Below are 18,621 nucleotides of genomic sequence, written 5' to 3'. Positions count from 1 at the left end.
TACGAGAAAGGTTGGCAGTACTTAAAGTGGATAAGTCGCCCGGTCCGGATGGGAGGTATCCCAGGTTGCTGAGGTAAGTGAGGGTAGAAATTGTGGAGGTGCTGGCCACAATTTTCCAATCCTCCTTAGATACCGGGGTGATGGCAGAGGACTGGAGGATTGAAAATGTTACACACTTGTTCGAAACAGGGGAGAAGGATAAATCTGGAAATTACAGGGCAGTCAGTTTAACGTCGGTGGTGGGGAAGCTTTTAGAAACAATAATCCGGGAGAAAGTTAACAGCCACTTGGACAAGCATGGACTAAAAGGTGAGCCAGCATGGATTTGTTAAGGGCAAGTCGTGTTTGAATAACTGGATTGAGTTTTTTGATGCGGTAACAGAGAGGGTGGATGAGGGAGGAGCAATTGATTTTGTGTATATGAACTTTCAAAAGGCATTTGATAAAGTACCACATAATGGGCTTGTTCACATAATTGAGGCCCATGGGATAAAGGGGGAAGTAGCAGCATGGATACAAAGGTGGTTACAGGATAGAAAACAGAGAGGTGTGTTGAATGGTTATTTTTCGGACTGGAGGGAGGTATACAGTGGTGTTAGAACATAAGAACATAAGAAATAAGAGCAGGAGTGGGCCATACGGCCCCTCGAGCCTGCTCCGCCATTCAATAAGATCATGGCTGATCATCGACCTCAACTCCACTTTCCTGCCCGATCCCCATATCCCTTGATTCCCCTAGAGTTGAAAAATCTATCGATCTTATCCTGAGACTATGCTCCCTAGTTCTAGACTCTCCAGCCAGGGGAAACAACCTCTCAGCATCTACCCTGTCAATCCCCTTCAGAATCTTGTATGTTTCAATGAGATCACCTCTCATTCTTCTAAACTCCAGAGAGTATCGGCCCAATCTACACAATCTCTCATCATAGGACAGCCCTCTCACCCCAGGAATCAATCTAATTGCACTGCCTCCAAGGCAAGTATATCCTTCCTTAGATAAGGAGACCAAAACTGTGCACAGTACTCCAGGTGTGGTCTCACCAAGGCCCTGTACAATTGGAGCAAGACTTCCTTACCCTTATACTCCAACCCCCTTGCAATAAAGGCCAATATGCCATTTGCCTTCCTTATTGCTTGCTGTACCTGCATGCTAGCTTTCTGTGTTTCTTGCACGAGGACACCCAAATCTCTCTGAACACCAACATTTGAAAGTTTCTCACCATTTAAAAATATTCTGTTTTTCTATTCTTCCTACTAAAGTGAATAACCTCACATTTCCCTACATTATACTCCATCTGCCACCTTACTGCCGACTCACTTAGTCTATCTATATCCCTTTGTAGACTCTTTGGGCTCGATTTTGCCAGTGTGGGCGGGCTGGAACGTGTCAGGAGGGATTCGTGTCAGGGCCCCGACTTCGAAGTGAAGTGTTGAAAAATTGCGATTTTCCCCTAATTAGGCAATTGATTTCCAGCGTGTGGAAACCCCTGGTCCAATTTGTCTTTCCATCCAGAAAGTCACCTCCGATGACATCATCAGTGCTGCTGGATTTAAGGCCTGCAAGCAGCCTTGCTTCTTCTGGAGACTGGAAACGCTTTGGACATTGTCTGAAGGACTTCATTTACCGACCATGTCCACCAGCAAGCAAAAGTGTGCACCTCGATTTGATGAGCCCTCCCTCCAAGCTCTGGTGCAGGGAGCAAGATCTAATAAGGAGGTGCTGTTCCCTTCATCAGGGAGAAAAAAGCCACCCCAGCAGACTAAAGCTGTGTGGCTGTAAATGGCCCAGGAGGTCAACTCCATATCAATGAGCCACAGAACCTGGCTGCAGTGCAGGAAGAGGTTTCATGACCTTCTCCGCACAGGAAAAGTGAGTATGACTTTCCCATCACCCTCAATCTGATCCCCATCGCCTCTCCTTGCCAGCACTCTGCTTTGCCAACCTCTTCCTCCACATTCCACTTGACACTTACATCCCTGCACCCTTACCCATTCCCTCTCTCTCTATGGTCACATTCACTTAACTATTCGACCATGCAGCCCTCACACTCACTATCACTGTGATGCAATGACAACCTACAACACACAGGGAGGACCATTTGTCTCCTTCTAAACATCTATGCTATGGATTCTCTACACTCACTCCTTCATTCTCACTCAAACTCCACTTTTGTCCCTCATTGCAGGAAAAGAGAGCCCACAATAAGAGGGAAAGAGCAAGGACAGGAGGAGGGCCACCCTCAGGAGCCCAGCTCACCACCTCGGAGGAGGCGGCCCTGGAATTTGCCGGGATCGAGGAGGATTCCCAAGTGGGGAACAGACAGGTGGGCGCATCATAGCAAGCTGGTGACAGAATAGTTTGGCATCTCTCTCATTGACATTGCACGAGTCACTGATAATGATTCTGATGCTCTAACAGATTGACTTATGATCATCTGCACAATTCAATGTGCATGCAATCTTTACCTCACATTTCTAACTCTTTCCTTTACTCCCCCACAGGACCATCGAGAGCCCCCATCCCCACTGTCCAGGAGGAACGGGCGGGGGGCTCCTCTCCAAGCACTCACACGGCCATGCCACTGCAGAGCCCTCGGTCAGAGCCCTGAGGAAATCTACATATTATAAGGGGTTAATTTCAGGTGCTTGCTGGGTAAAAGTTTTCAGACTTGACACCGGTCAAGAGTCGATGTGTAACTAGAGCTATTGCACGTATTTGGATTACAGCCAAGAACAGATGTCTGCCCACCTAATGAGAATGTAGAAGTGAAACAATGGGTTCCGTTTCTGAAGTACCCAGTGACCTGACAACTTGCGACTGTAAGCAAACCTAGCCTCCCAATACATGATTAAGATTAAAGAGGACCTCCGGTTACACGATTCATGCCCTGTTATAGATTAACGGTTGACTTATGTGTCCAGGATCCTTCTGTCAATATGTCATAAGGCTTGATGATTAATCTAAAATGTATCCTGATAGAGGAACAAAGGAATGTCAATCAAACTTGTTTGTTACACTGTATAAATATGGAACGCTTACGCTGTATCATTGGAATAGTAGCCTCACCCCTTGAGTGGAGGTACTGATTCCCCTTGCAAGTGAAATAAAAGGCCTGTCCGTCTGACGAATCCAAGAGTGTATTGAGTCATTACCCAGAGCTAAGAAGTAAGGCACTTCGACAATTTGGAGGTTCCACCGAGATGACTTGCTGTACCAATTGGTGAGTTAACAGACGCCGAGTACGTTGCTCGGTTAGGAAAAATCCCATCGGCCGAAGGTGGTGTTTTGCCACATTTTTGGGACTTTCCCTACCAGGAGCATAGCTGCGCACAGTCTGTTTATTCCATTGGACAGTACTGCCATCGGGTAATTGACTCACAAGGTTCGGAGGTTAAACTGCCGTTGTGACTGCTTCCCTTTCAGAAACGGAACAGAGGACCAGCCATGAGGCGCTGACGCCCTGCGAACAGGATCGTGCAGAAAAGGACTGTATAAAGGTACCAGAGAGAGAAGGTTAAGTCAGGAATTTGATTAACTAAGGAGCTAGCGATTTATTGGAAATTGAACTAGCAAGGTTCCAGCTTGAAGTTAGTTGGGACAAATTGAAGGCCCTTTTTGCTAAAGATTTGGCTAAAGGGAGTAGGGTAGAGGGAAGAAGAGTGGGCGATTGTCTGAAACACAGTGTCAATGTTTAATGTTTATGAGAGTGAGTATTTAACTACTTGTTATTATCAATCAACTTCGTCCAGTAAGGCTGCATAGGTTGGGGATTTAGTAACACTTTGGTTGTTGTTTAACAAGTGTATTGTTTATTGTTATATGTATTAATGTTTAGTCATATCTGATCTGTAGAGGTGTCCCACGCAGATCATAGAGTGTTACGGAATTGTTGTATGTTTTAACTAAAATATTTAAGCTGGAAAAAAAACTGCAGAATGTGTTGGAAAAGACCCAAGCCGGGGAAGTGAGTCCCGCGGCGGAATGTATTGTTGAGAAAATAGTGATGTCTTTTACATGATCCACTAAGCTATTGTGGATTCAGTATTTTCCCCAGTTAGAAATACCTTCCACGAGGGTTGAGAACATAAGAACATAAGAACATAAGAAATAGGAGCAGGAGTAGGCCAATTGGCCCCTCGAGCCTGCTCCGCCATTCAATAAGATCATGGCTGATCTGATCCTAACCGCCAGTCCACTATGACAGGACCATCTCCTGAATCTAACAGAATTAGACACACGAAACAGGAGCAGGATCAGGCTACACGGCCCCTGGGCCCGCTCCGCTACCCACAGGGCCATGACCGATCCGAACCTAGACTCATGTCCAAATTCCTGCCCGCTCCCCGTAACCCTTAATTCCCTTTTCTTCTAGGAAACTGTCTATTTCTGTTTTAAATTTATGTAATGATGTAGCTTCTACAGCTTTTTGGGGCAGCATATTCCATGGACCTACCACCCTCTGAGTGAAGTAGTTCCTCCTCATCTCAGTTTTGAAAGAGCAGCCCCTTATTCTAAGACTATGCCCCCTAGTTCTAGTTTCACCCATCATCTGGAACATCCTCCCCGCATCCACCCGATCCAACCCCTTCATAATCTTATATGTTTCAATAAGATCGCCTCTCATTCTTTTGAACTCTCGAGTTTTAAAGCATAAGGATATGTCTTAATGTGTTGTAAATATTTTTAAAAAAAACCTTGTTGCGGTCAGTTGACTAAATTCAGTCGGGAAGTGCTGAGTTTCAGTCGCCTAACCTCAGGCCGGTTATTAAGAGGGCAAATGCCCCACATGAAGGCCGGGACCATAAAGTAGGCGCCGAAACTCTAAAGGCACTCGGAGTGACAAATGGTCAAGGACTTTGTGACACTGATTTGAAGTAAAGACCAAGAAGATTGGATGTGACTGTAATTTTGATACGTATGTATAGTTTATTAATCTGATCTGTAGGGGCGTACAACGCAGATCACGGATTGTCACAGGAGTTTAGATTGTTTTAAGTGAACCATTTAAGCTGCTAAAATGGGTGCTAGCACCAGTAAGCCACCCGAGAAAGGCACGCCAGCAGCCTTTATGTTAAAGAACTGTGGTCAATCATCCATTGATCACCTACCAAATTGGTCCAAATGGACTGTAAATAAGACTAGACCCTTTCCCTCAGATGGTTCATTTAACATAGAAAGAATTACTTGCCTCGAGGAATGTTTAACGGACAAGAGAGAAATAGAGAACAGCCAGATAAAAAGACTGCTGTTGAGTCAGAAGAAAAAAAAAAGATTACCCCGAAGAAACACCTTTCTCCTCTATTATGGTAGGATAACAAGGTAACTATAGAAGGATGAATAGAGGGGAATATAGAGGAAGACATGGTAGAGTAAGAGGGTATGGGCGATCTGGTAATTGTTACAATTGCGGACAACCCGGACATTGGGCAAACCAATGCCCTGCGAAAAATCGTCAGAACCAAACCTCCAATAATGGACCTCCGTTAGAGAATAAAGGTCCTAATTTCACTGTCCATAACCCTTTTTCGGACCAGTCAGGAGGTTACCCTACAAACGGACAGGGATTTAGGAGAAATAGAGATCAGAATTACTGACTGACACCAGCAGCCCCAGGCGCCACAGACCACCAAATGCCCGTTGTTTCTTTAAATTCACGCAGCGAACCTGAAATTAAAATGCAAATAGCTGGGAGACCTATGTCATTTTAGTAGATACAGGAGCAACCTTTTCGGTGTTAGGGAAAGGATATTCTGAAGGAATGCCTATTAATGGGAAAAAGACCCCGATAGCTGGATTGGCTGGAATACTAATACTGCACAGCCCTATAAAGTTACAATTAATCCAGCTGCACCATTACCCAAAAGGTCACAGTATCCATTGTCAGAGAAAGCAGAAAAAGGAATTGAGCCAGTGATGGAATCATTGTTAAAACAGGGAGTTAACGCCGGATAGAATAAAGGTCGTTTGCAACACATCGTTGCCAAAAACTAAAAGAGAAATGAAGCATTTTCTAGGAATGACTGGCTATTGTAGACAATGGATATTGAACTATTCAGAAATAACCAGACCACTATTGGACATGAGCATGACAAATTTGGAAAATTCGCGGTTACCTGACTTCCTCGGGAACCCAGATTAAAAATGCACAAGAAGTGCAAAATCTTTTACTAGCTATTCAGAGACGTAAACAGATTGCAATTATTAAGTGCCAAGCGCACACGGGGCATTTGGACAAGGTTGCGCTTGGAAACGCTGCTGCAGATAGCGCTGCTAAGTCAGTAGCTATATCAAGTACTGAACGACAAGTTTCAGCCTTCCCTGTTAGGGAAAAGCCAGAGATACCGCAGCCCCCATCCTTAGATGATGTGCTGACCCATCAAGATAGGGCCAGTTCTGATGAAGTAAAGGAATGGGTTGTTAATCATTGTTTTAAAAACACTGACGGCTTATGGGTTCATCATGACGGCCGCATGGTGGCACCCAAATCATTACTATCACCAATTGCCCGATGCATTCATAAATTCACCCATGCGGGCAAAGGGGGGATGGCGGACTATATCCTCAAGACCTGGTATGCACCAGGAATCTCAAAGTTGGCAAAACAAATATGTGAAAATTGTACTATTTGCCAGACCATGAATGCAGGGAAAATAAAGAAGGTACAGCCCGCATCCCACCCAAACCCCATGGGCCCTTTTGTACACTTGCAAATGGATTTTATTGAACTACCTGTGTGTATGAGCTTTAAATATGTATTAGTTATTGTTGATATGTTTCAAGATGGATTGAAGCTTTCCCTTGTAGAAAGAGTGACGTCACTACTGTTGCTTAATGTTTATTGAAGGACGTTGTACCTCGCTTTGGGATACCAGCAAAACTGTCAAGTGACAATGGGTCCCATTTTACGGGAACAGTGATTAAGGAACTATGCAAAGCCTTACAGATTAACCAGCACCTCCATTGCAGTTATCATCCACAGTCGGCTGGACTAGTGGAAAGATATAACGGGATGCTGAAAAACAAGCTTGCAAAACTGTGTAAAGAAACTGGACTTAAATGGGTTGATTTGTTACCCATAGCTTTAATGACAATGCGGTCTGCTACCAACAGAACTACAGGATTGTCGCCTCACAAGATCGTCATGGGAAGACCACAAAGATTGCCCTTTTCGGCACCTTTAACAGCTAAACAAATGGACATTCATAACATGGAGGAAGATAAGTTGAGTTATTGCATTGCACTAACCAAATGCATTTCTAGTTTCCATCAACAGGTAAAAGAAGCTCAGGTTGACCCCGCTGAAGGAAAGTGCCATACTTTTGAGCCAGTAGATAACGTCTGCATAAAAATCTTTAAGCGAAAGAATAGCCTTCAACCCAGATTTGAGGGACCCTTCCAGGTACTCCTGACCACAAACACCGCTGTAAAAGTAAAGGAGCGACCAACATGGATACACACGTCCCATTGTAAGAAGGCATCAGTTGAAGACGATACACTGCCAAGATGAACTGGATTTGGACTCTAATAAGACTGTTCCCTTTGTTAACGATAATTGAAACTGCCATATTGATTTACCCAGATCCCCTGAAGGGCAAACCATGCATAGAAGAATGTGTACTTTTAAACAGTGATTTATTTTACATTATATGCTATAACGAGACTATGAAGGTTCAGCTTCAGGATCACACTATGCAGGTACCCCCGTATCAACCCCTGAGTCTTAGGATTAGGCAGAATAAGATAGTAGAAGAAGATAGTGGACAGAAGCTTGATAAGCTATGGGTTACATGCCCCGATACTGTGTCATCAAGTGAAAGAATTGCGAATGAAGGAGTTATCTGTAGTGGTAATCCAAAGGGAGGACTGGCCCTGACGGCCAGGCCAATGTTTTGTAACAATCCAGTTGCACAGCCCTTTATTTCAACATTAGCCACTCAGAAAAGAAAACTTAATAGGACAGATAAGAAACAGGGAAGAAGAGGAAGAAGGCTGTTAAACAAGCATGGCTATACATGAGTTATTTGTATGCCAAAAGACAGAACCTTACTAAATGCTGGATATGCAGTCACATCCCTATACATGCAGAGGGTGGAATACCCCTACGGCCCATTCCCTTTGGAATGGAGGAGATGGTAGGGTGGTTATTACAATCTAATACTACCTGGAACAATGAGGATGCCCCTGGCACAGTGTCCCAAAATGGTTTAAACCCAGATCAATTGGAAAATGAATGGAAAGATGCAGGATACAACCTTATAAAATTTGAAGGGTGGTTTCATCCCCAATATGATAATCAAAGGAATCCAGAGAGTCTATTAGTGACGTCAATGGGAACCATAAATAATACAAAAGGAGAAGTCTGTCTGGTAAACGACAATGGAGAAGGATTGATGGTTGGCTGGAGTGAGTGCAAATGTAACTACACTTTGATTAAAACTACTACTAAACCACCGGGCGCAGTCAAATGGCCCTATTGGGGACGGTGGAACCTGTCCACAGTACAAAATTTGACTAGCAAAAAAACCTGGAAAGGAGAACAAGGAATAGGAATGATGCACCAGATATGGAACAAATTTGAAGCCTATAATAACACCTATTTCATCTGTGGGCATAGAGCATACCCTTGGTTACCACAAAATTGGACTGGGTCATGTTATTTGGGATATGTAGTGCCCTATATACATCATATTTCATCTTTGGATAGCCACCCTGGGACACGAGTAAAATGAGCCATTACAGAAACTGAAAGGTTCTTTGCTATAGCATTTCCCTGGTATGGAACAGGGAAGCTAGCAAGAGAATCTATAAACATGGCAGCAGTGTTGGAACAAATAGCCAATGATACTGCTGATGCTCTTAGTGATGTAAACGCAGAAATGGTGGCTTTGCGCACTGTTGCTTTACAAAACCGCATGGCTCTGGACTATTTGTTGGCAAAAGAAGGGGGCACATGTGCAATCATAAAAACCGAATGTTGCACCAATATCCCAGATAGCTCAGAAAATATCACCAACCTGGTAAACCACATAAAGGAGGCCGTAAAGAAACTACGTCAACCTGAACAGTGGTCCATGTGGGATTGGATTTCAGGGTGGGGAGGAGCACTAGGAAAGCAAATTTTGGAAGTCTTAATTGCAATTGTGATGATAATAATTCTAATTAGTTTATTGATTGGTTGTTTAAAATTATTGTGTACAAAAGTTCTTTCCTTATTGACGTCAACTCCTCCAGTACCAATGATGTCTGAATATGAGGATATTAAGGGTGAGACCTTTGATGTAGAATTTCTTAAACTTAGCGAAATAGATTGTCCTTAGAAAGGACAAAAGGGGGGAATGAGGAAATCTACATATTATAAGGGGTTAATTTCAGGTGCTTGCTGGGTAAAAGTTTTCAGACTTGACACCGGTCAAGAGTCGATGTGTAACTAGAGCTATTGCACGTACTTGGATTACAGCCAAGAACAGATGTCTGCCCACCTAATGAGAATATTGAAGTGAAACAATGGGTTCCGTTTCTGAAGTACCCAGTGACCTGACAACTTGCGACCGTAAGCAAACCTAGCCTCCCAATACATGATTAAGATTAAAGAGGACCTCCGGTTACACGATTCATGCCCTGTTATAGATTAACGGTTGACTTATGTGTCCAGGATCCTTCTGTCAATATGTCATAAGACCTGATGATTAATCTAAAATGTATCCTGATAGAGGAACAAAGGAATGTCAATCAAACTTGTTTGTTACACTGTATAAATATGGAACGCTTACACTGTATCATTGGAATAGTAGCCTCACCCCTTGAGTGGAGGTACTGATTCCCCTTGCAAGTGAAATAAAAGGCCTGTCCGTCTGACGAATCCAAGAGTGCATTGAGTCATTACCCAGAGCTAAGAAGTAAGGCACTTCGACAGCCCCACCAGAGTCCCCACCCAATTGAGATCGGCGTCTCAATCCCTGCACAGCCGCAGGAGCAGCAGACTGTTGGCGAGCCCTCACAGGTTTGCAACCCCAGAGGACGCCCGCCAAAGGTGTCGAGACAGGAGCAGCAAGAAAGTGAGCAAGGGGCCTCCACATCTGCTGAAGCCACAGGGGAAGCACCACATAGGAGCACGCGTAAGAGGAAGATAATGCACAAGTAGTCACAAGGGTAGTCACTTAGGTGTAACGTTGTGTTTAATTTTGACAAGCCATCAGTTGCTTATTGTCATAAAATATTCTGATGGCAAACTGTTGAAGTTGTGGCGTGTGGCATTTCGCTAATGGGACTTCCACATTGAGGGCTGAGGGCGACTTGCAATTGTCAGTATGGTGGCCAGAGTGATAGGAATCCGCAGGTTCTTGGCCATTGTCGATCATCTGATAAGAAGGTGCGAGGCAAAAGTGTTTGATTGTGCAGGCTAAGCAAATTTAGCCAAGGTAAGTGCATCCCTTGTATCCCGGGCAGCAATGTGGTCGCGCGCTGGCGCCTTCTGGCCTGTGCAGCAGCTTGGTGCTCCTGTTGTTGCTGCTGCTGTTGGTGGTGTTGTTGTTCATGGTTCTGCTGCTGCCTCAGCTGGTCTTCGTCCGAATCTGATGTCCAGGAAGAAAGGAAATAAATCGTTCCCATGCTTCTGGTATTTGCTTGAGTTGAGGAAGCGCTCATTCAAGGTGGCGAGAGGGGTTTTCCAGGAGGTCACACTGGAGATGGGTGTCAGGCTCCAAACTTCCACAACAATGGGTATGCCTGCTAAAAGTTCCCCCAGACCTGAGACAACAAAGTTCTGCCACCTGCAAATGATGATTGCTGAAAACTCCTTTTTAATGGTGGAGTTGGAGCTGTTAGTAAGCAGTCTACTTGTGAGGCCGCCAGGTTTCACTGGCGTGTTCCAGAGGAAATGTGCAGGACGTGGGAAAAGTGGTAAAATCAGAAAGGCCTCTCAAAATGGGATTATAGAGGCAATTAAGTGGTTGTTAAGGGCCTTAAGGGCCTATCCCGCCTCTTGGAGGCGGGATGGAAATTGGGTCAGAAAACACGCATTGGGAAAATTGCTTGGAGGTGGGATGGAGGCGGGATCGGGCCTGCACGCCATTTTTTGCGATTTTACCACCTCACACGCCTCCAATCCTGCCTCCTCGGGCCTGGCAAAATCGAGCCCTTTGTATTCTCGTCATAGTTTACTGCTCCACCTAGCTTTGTAAATCAGCAAACTTGGATACATTTCACTCGGTCCCTTCATCTAGGTCATTAATATAGATTGTAAATAGCTGAGGCCCCAACACTGATCCACGCGGCACCCCACTAGTTACAGCCTGCCAACCTGAAAAAGATCCCTTTATCCCTACTCTCTGTTTTCTGCCCGTTAACCAACCCTCTATCCATGTTACTATATTACCCCCAGGGGTTCAGTAGTAGGACCACTGCTTTTTGATAGACATTAATGACTTGGACTTGTGGGTACAGGGCACAATTTTGAAATTTTCAGATGACAGAAACTTGGAACTGTAGTAAACAGTGAGGAAGATAGTGATAGATTTCAAGAGGACATAGACAGGCTGGTGGAATGGGCGGACACACGGCACATGAAATGCAACACAGTAAAGTGTGAGGTGATACATTTTGATGGGAAGAATGAGGAGAGACCATACACACTAAATGGACAATGTTAAAGGGGGTGCAAGAGCAGAGAGACCTGGGGGTGGTTGTGCACAAATCTTTGAAGTTAACAAAACAGATAATAAAACAATTGGGATCCTGGGCTTTATAAATAGAGGCATTGAGTACAAAAGCCAGGAGGTTTATGCTAAACCAATATAAAACACTAGTTCAGCCTCAGCTGGAGTATTGTGTCCAATTCTGGGCACCACACTTTAGGAAGGATGTGAAGGCTTTGGAGAGGGTGCAGAAGAGATTTACTAGAATGGTTCCAGGGATGAGGGATTACAGTTACGTGGGGAGACTGGAGAAGCTGGGGTTGTTCTCCTTGGAGCAGAGAAGGTTAAGAGGAGATTTGATAGAGGTGTTCAAAATCATGAACGGTTTTAATAGAGTAAATAAGCAGAAACTGCTTCAAGTGGCAGAAGGGTCGGTAACCAGAGAACACAGGTTAAAGGATCAGAGGCGACTTGAGGGAACATTTTTTTTCCTCAGCGAGTTGTTGTGATCGGGAATGCACTGCCTGAAAGGGTGCTGGAGGCAGATTCAATAGTAACATTCGAAAGAGAATTGGATAAATACTTGAAGGGAAAAACATTACAGGGCTGTGGGGAAAGAGCAGGGAATGGGATTAATTGGAGAGCTCTTTCAAAGAGCAGGGTTCAGCACGATGGGCCGAATGGTCTCCTCCTGTGCTGTAACATTCTATGAAATGGTGACTGGTCAGGGAGCATCTGTAAATGTACCGTTCCAGTAAATCTCTCCTGCACCCTGTCAAAGGCCGTCACATCCGTCCTAAAGTGTGGTGCCCAGAATTGTACTCAATACTCCAGCTGAGGCCTAACAAATCAATGGCCCAGAACTTGGTGTCGGGGGCTTGCCGCGCGTGCAAGCCCCCGATGTGCACTTACCCGGCACGCCGACATCTGAAACCTGGCCCGCAGTGGATTTCCTGTCAGTGGCCCGGTTCTGATGGCGCGCTGTGCTAACCTGACCCAGCGGCGTAGTTAGTGCGATGTGCCGGCTGGGATCAGGTGAGCACTGTTCAGCTAATCAGGGGAGGGGAAACTTCATTCATAAGTTTGAGAGTAAGAACTGTCAAACTCATGAAAAGTACTGCACCCCAAAACACTACTTAAACTTTAAATAAAATTTTAAAAAACATCCCAATCCTTAAATTAAGTATAAATAAGTTTTTAAAAAAATTTAAACAATAATTTTTTTTTTTGAAAAAGTAAATTTTTAATAAAAAGGGTCTAAAACTAAACTTACCTTATTGTAGATTCTTTAAAATAATAAACCTGTGGAAAAAAAATTTCTAAATTGCACCAATACACCACTTACCTGTAAAAATAAATACTTACGTGTGCTTTTTACAAGCGTAAAGACCGGAGGCCTTTACACATGCGCAAATCCCCCAAAACAGAGGAAATCCAAGACGCACGCGCTGCCCCCTACAGCGCACGTGCTAGCCTCTTCACCTCTTGGGTTAGAGGAGAGGAAATGCCAGTTTTCAGCGCATGCGCTGTGCATGCTGAAAACCGACATTTCCTCCGGCCAGACGCGTGAGTACCCCTTCCGTACTCACGCGTTTGGGGAGGAATTACTGCCCCATATGTATAAAAGGATCGTTCTGTCTGTCTCTGTCTGTCTGTCTGTCTATCTGGCTGTCTGTCTGTCTGTCCTTCGGTGTGTCTGTCCGGCTATACACTCTAAAGTTATAGAGCGTACCTACACGTGCGTTACATCAAAAGAAAGCTTACGATTCTGGAACGGTCATAAGCGTATTTACGTTTCGGCCGGACAAAAATTGCGCCCGCGGTATCCAAAAAACGTTCAAAATTCCGCTCATTAGCATCTCATTATCCGCTCATTAGCATCGAGTGACGTCGAGGTCGACCAATCGTACGGTCGAGTGACCCGATGGTCGACCAATCACTGCGTCGCGGGGGTGGGTTCATCGTGAGTGCGGGCGGGCCCTCCTAAAGTCGAGCGACAGGACGATTGACCAATCCTACGCTGCGGTGACATGACGGTTGACCCATCGGTGCATGTGTGGGCGGGCCTTATCGTTCTGAACCGAGGTGAGTGGCCGCCATCTTGATTCCAAACTGTTCATTTCTTTTTCCCCACTTTCTGTGTGTTTCTTTTCAACTCTACATTTCCAGCAAAAAAAAAATTGCTTTTAAAACACAAATTGTTTTTAAAAAAAGTTAATTAATTTGTAAATTTTTCTCTAACCTCTATAATTTTCCTACCTTTCACCGTTTTTCCAGGCCCGGGGCCTAGGCTTCTCCAACTGCCAGCAGCGCAACTCTAGTCCCAGGCTCCCGGCCTAGACAGAGACAAACACTGGCAGAGGGGAGAGGGTGTGCTGACTGAGCTCCATTCCTGGGGTCAGTAGGTGGGGAGGCTTCATAAGCAACTGGGGTAGGTCGCAAGCCCCGAATAATAATCTGAAGATCCTGTGTTTGCAGCTGAGGAAATTTCTTCTGCTGACAGCCCCAGGTTAACGGCAGCCATCTTTGTCAAGGAGGGCGAAAAGTTTCAGTGCGACGCCATTTTAATTCAGTGTGTAACAGAGTGCATGCGCGGCCATCTTAGTACAGGAACATAAAGTGGGTGGGGCTTCAGTGCTCCCAATCGGGTCCTGGTGACCGAGACAGGCAATCGACTGTGTGGGTGGGGCCTAATCTTTCCAACTGAAAAGCAAGCGGCGGACATTGTTTGTGATACAACACACTGACAGGTGAAGACCCCTTTTTTAATCAAAAGATTGGTGAGGTTGTAAAGTGTATGTTATAGAAAGATTTACCAAAAATGTTTTATAAGTACTTTAAGTTTCATATTTCCCCACCCCTTGCTCCCCCACCCCTTGCTCCCCCACCCCTTGCCATGTCAGTGCAGGGGCCCGAGGCCTAGGCTTCTCCAATGGCCAGCAGCGCAACTCCAGTCCCAGGCTTCCGGCCCAGACAGGGACCAACACTGGGAGAGGGTCTGCTGGCTCCCCCCCCTCCCTTTCCCCCCCGCTCCCTTTCCCCCCGCTCCCTTTCCCCCCTCCCCCCACACCCACTTCACCCCCAACCCACCACACCCCCCTCCCTTTCCACCCTCCCCTCCCTCTCCCCCCTCCCTTTCCACCCTTCCCCCCCCACACCCCCACCCCCCCTTCCCCCCCACACCGCCCCACCCCCCATCACCCCCCCACCCCCCCTTCCCCCCCACACCCCCTTCCCCCACACCCCCTTCCCCCCACAACCCCCCACCCCCTCCCACCTCCCCCTATCCCCCTCCCACCTCCCCCCACCCCCCTCCCCCTTCCCTCCCCCACACCCCCTTCCCCCCCCACCCCCCCTCCCCCCACCCCTCCCCACCCACCCCCCCTTCCCCCCCACCCCCCCTCCCCCCCCCACCCAGCCCTATCTCCCCACCCACCCACCCCTTTCTCCCCCACCCCCCACCCACCCCTTTCTCCCCCACACACCCTTTCTCCCACCTCACCCACCCACCTCTCCCATCCCACCCCACCCCACCCTCCCATCCCACCCCACTCACCCCTTTCTCCCTCACCCACCCCACACTTCTCTCTTCCCCCCGTCGCTCTCTCTCTTCCCCCCCAGTCGCTCTCTCTCTTCCCCCCCAGTCGCTCTCTCTCTTCCCCCCCAGCCACTCTCTCTCTTCCCCCCAGTCGCTCTCTCTCTTCCCCCCAGTCGCTCTCTCTCTCTCTTCCAACAACAACATGCCCTCGAAAAAGCCTCGGCACCGCCGGGCACTCCAGCTAGTCTATCTATCTATCTATATCTATATATATAAAGGAGTCGATCTGTCTGTCCTTCTGTCTGTCCTTCTGTCTGTCTGTCCTCGGGTGTGCGTCTGCCCGGCTATGCACTCGAAAGTTATACGGCGTACCTACGCGCGCGTTACCTCTGAAGAAAGCTTATGCTTCCGGAACGCTGGTAAGCGTATTTACTTTTCGGTCGGACGAAAATTGTTCGCGCCTTATGCAAAAAACCTTCAAAATTAAACTCATTATCTGCTAGCATTGATTGACTGACGTCAAGGTTCGACCAATCCTGTGCCATTACGGTTGACCAATCCTACAGTACGGTCCCCTGATGGTTGGCCAATCGGTGTGTGTGTGTGTGGGCGGGACTAATCGTTTTCATCTCGGGGATCTGGCAGCCATTGTTTCAGTGCCATGACTTCAGCTTCCAGCTCAAACTACTTTGAAAGTTAGCATCTCTTTTAAAAATAACATAAGATTTACCAAAAACGTTTTATAAGTACTTTCACTTTCATCTTTCAAGGTATTAAGTGTGTGTGTGGGCAGGACTAATCGTTTTCATCTCAGGGATCTGCCAGCCATTGTTTCACTGCTTGCAGCTCAAACTACTCTCCTTATCCAGCTTTGAAAAAGTTAGTTTCTCTTTTAAAAATAACATAAGATTTACCAAAAACGTTTTATAAGTACTTTCACTTTCATCTTTCAAGGTATTAAAAGGTAGAAATGTTGCCCGGCAGCAGAGTCACAAAGGGACACAGACAGGGCCCAAATGCCTGGGACTCGATTTAAAAGGTTGCCCGGCAGCAGATTCACAGAGGGACACAGAGAGGCCCCAAAGCCTGGCACTCGATTTAAACCGCCCGCCCCAAAACAGCCCTGGCAAAGCCGGGCTCCCCCAGCCCAAAACAGCCCTGGCAAAGCCGGGCTCCCCCAGCTAGTATATAAATAAACGGATACTTCTGTCTGTCTGTCTGTCTATCTGTCTGTCTATCTGTCTGTCTGTCCTCACGTGTGCATCTGTCCGGCTATGCGCTCGAAAGTTATAGGGCGTACCTACGCGTGCGTTACGTCGAAAGAAAGCTTACCATTCCAAAACGGTCGTAAGCGTATTTACGTTTCGGCCGGATGAAAATCGCGCCCGCGGTATCCGAAAAACGTTCAACATTCCGCTCATTAGCATCTCATTATCCGCTCATTAGCGATAGAGTGACCTCGAGGTCGACCAATCGTACGCCGGGTTGCTGGCGTGTGCGGCCGGGCCCTCCTACAGTCAAGTGACGGGACGATTGACCAATCCTACGCTTGGTCACCTGACGGTCGATCAATCGGTGTGTGTGTGGGAGGGCCTTATCGTTCTGAACCGAGGTGAGTCGCCGCCATCTTGATTCCAAACTTTTCCTTTCTTTTTCCCGCTTTCTGCGTCTTTAAAAAAAAAGTTGCTTTTAAAACACATATTCTTTTTTAAAAAAGTTAATTACTTTCTAAATCTTTTATCTAATCTCATTAATTTTCCTACCTTTCCCCGTTTTTGCAGGTAGGCCTCGAAGCCTCGGCCTCTCCTCCGCACCCACGCCCCAGCTAGGCACCTCCCGGCCCCAGTCAACAAGCGGCCCCCGATCGCCGCCATCTTTGTGAAGGCTGGAGGGGCGGGCCTCAGGCGAGCGCCGCTACCGCCGCCATCTTAGTAAAGGCTGGTGCGGCGGGTGGCATCATGGAGCTCCGCGGAGCAGGAGCGCGGCTGCGTCTAACTCTCTCCCCCCCAGTCTGTCTCTCTCTCTCTTCCCCGCGCCTCCTGAATGCGCGGGGGAAGAGGCCCAGGGCACCGTGGCCGCTTTCGGAGACTTCAACACCGTGACAGGTGAGGAGGGTCTTTCTTCACGCAATCGGCCGCTCAGGCGGAGAGGGGAGGAGGGTTACCAAGGCAACGGGGGCTCGGGTGGGGGGCAGGGTCTCTCTGCTCTTGAAGCCGGCTCGGGCGGGGGGCGAGGCTCCAGAGATCGGGCCGCCGGAGATTGGGGGGGGGGTGAGCCTCGGGGGGGGGGCGAGCCTCAGGAGATCGGGGGGCGAGCCTCGGGAGATCGTGGGGGGGGCGAGCCTCAGGAGATCGGGGGGGGCGAGCATCAGGAGATCGGGGGGGGCGAGCCTCGGGGTGGGCGAGCCTCGGGAGATCGGGGGGGTGGGGCGGGGCTCGGGAGATCGGGGGGGCGGGGCTCGATAGATCGGGGGGCGGGGCTCGGGAGATCGGGGGGGGCGGGGCTCGGGAGATCGGGGGGGCGGGACTTGGGAGATCGGGGGACGGGGCTCGGGAGATCGGGGTGGGGGGGAGCCTCGGGAGATCGGGGGGGCGGGGCTTGGGGACTCCCCCCTCCCCTCCCCCTTCCCCCACCCCTCCCCTCCCCTTCCCCCCTCACCTCCCTCCTGCTCCCTCTCCCTCCCCCCCGCCTCCTCTCCCCCTCCGCCTCCTCCCCCTCCTCCCCCTCTCCCCTCCTCCCCATCCCCTCCCCCTGCCTCCTCTCCCCCTTCCCCTCCTCCCCCTCTCCTCCTCCCCCTCCTCCTCCTCCCCTCTCCTCCCTCCCCTCCCCCCTCCCCTCCCCCCTCTCCTCCTCCCTCCCCTCCCCCCTCCCCTCCCCCTCCTCCACTCCCCTCCCCACCCCTCCCCTCCCCTTCCCCCCTCCCCTCCTCCCCCTCCCCTCCCCCTCCCCTCCCCCCTCCTCCCCTCCCCTCCCCCCCTCCTCCCCCCCCTCCTCCCCTCCCCTCCCCTTCCCCCCCTCCCCTCCCCCTCCCCTCCCCCATCCCCTGCTCCCCCCTCCCCTCCCCCTCCCCTCCCCTTCCCCTTCCCCCTCCCCTTCCCCCCTCCCCTCCCCTTCCCCCCTCTTCCCCCTCTTCCCCCCAGTCGCTCTCTCTCTTCCCCCAGTCGCTCTCTCTCTTCCCCAGTCACTCTCTCTCTCTTCCCCCCAGTCGCTCTCTCTTCCCCCCAGTCGTTCTCTCTTCCCCCCAGTCGCTCTCTCTCTTCCCCCCAGTCGCTCTCTCTTCCCCCCAGTTGCTCTCTCTCTTCCCCCCCAGTCGCTCTCTCTCTTCCCCCCCAGTCGCTCTCTCTCTTCCCCCCCAGTCGCTCTCTCTCTTTCCCCCCCCACCCCACCAGTCGCTCTCTCTCTCTCTCTCCAACAACAACATGCCCTCGAAAAAGCCTCGGCACCGCCGG

General features: G+C 48.6%; 1 protein-coding gene and 1 pseudogene across 3 annotated transcripts in view; one reads left to right on the top strand and one right to left on the bottom strand.

Moving 5' to 3' along the window:
- The window catches only part of LOC147118975 (uncharacterized), a 305,332-nt gene that overhangs the window by 83,309 nt on the left and 203,402 nt on the right, over positions 1 to 18,621 (bottom strand). The window lies entirely within an intron of this gene.
- LOC147118976 (uncharacterized) overlaps positions 1 to 18,621 on the top strand; it is a 206,694-nt pseudogene that overhangs the window by 369 nt on the left and 187,704 nt on the right.

This window comes from Somniosus microcephalus, chromosome 4, assembly GCF_052327205.1.
Source record: "Somniosus microcephalus isolate GS21.2 chromosome 4, FLI_Smic_1.0, whole genome shotgun sequence".
Lineage (NCBI taxonomy): Eukaryota > Metazoa > Chordata > Chondrichthyes > Squaliformes > Somniosidae > Somniosus > Somniosus microcephalus.
This window is presented reverse-complemented; position numbering and strand designations above follow the sequence as displayed.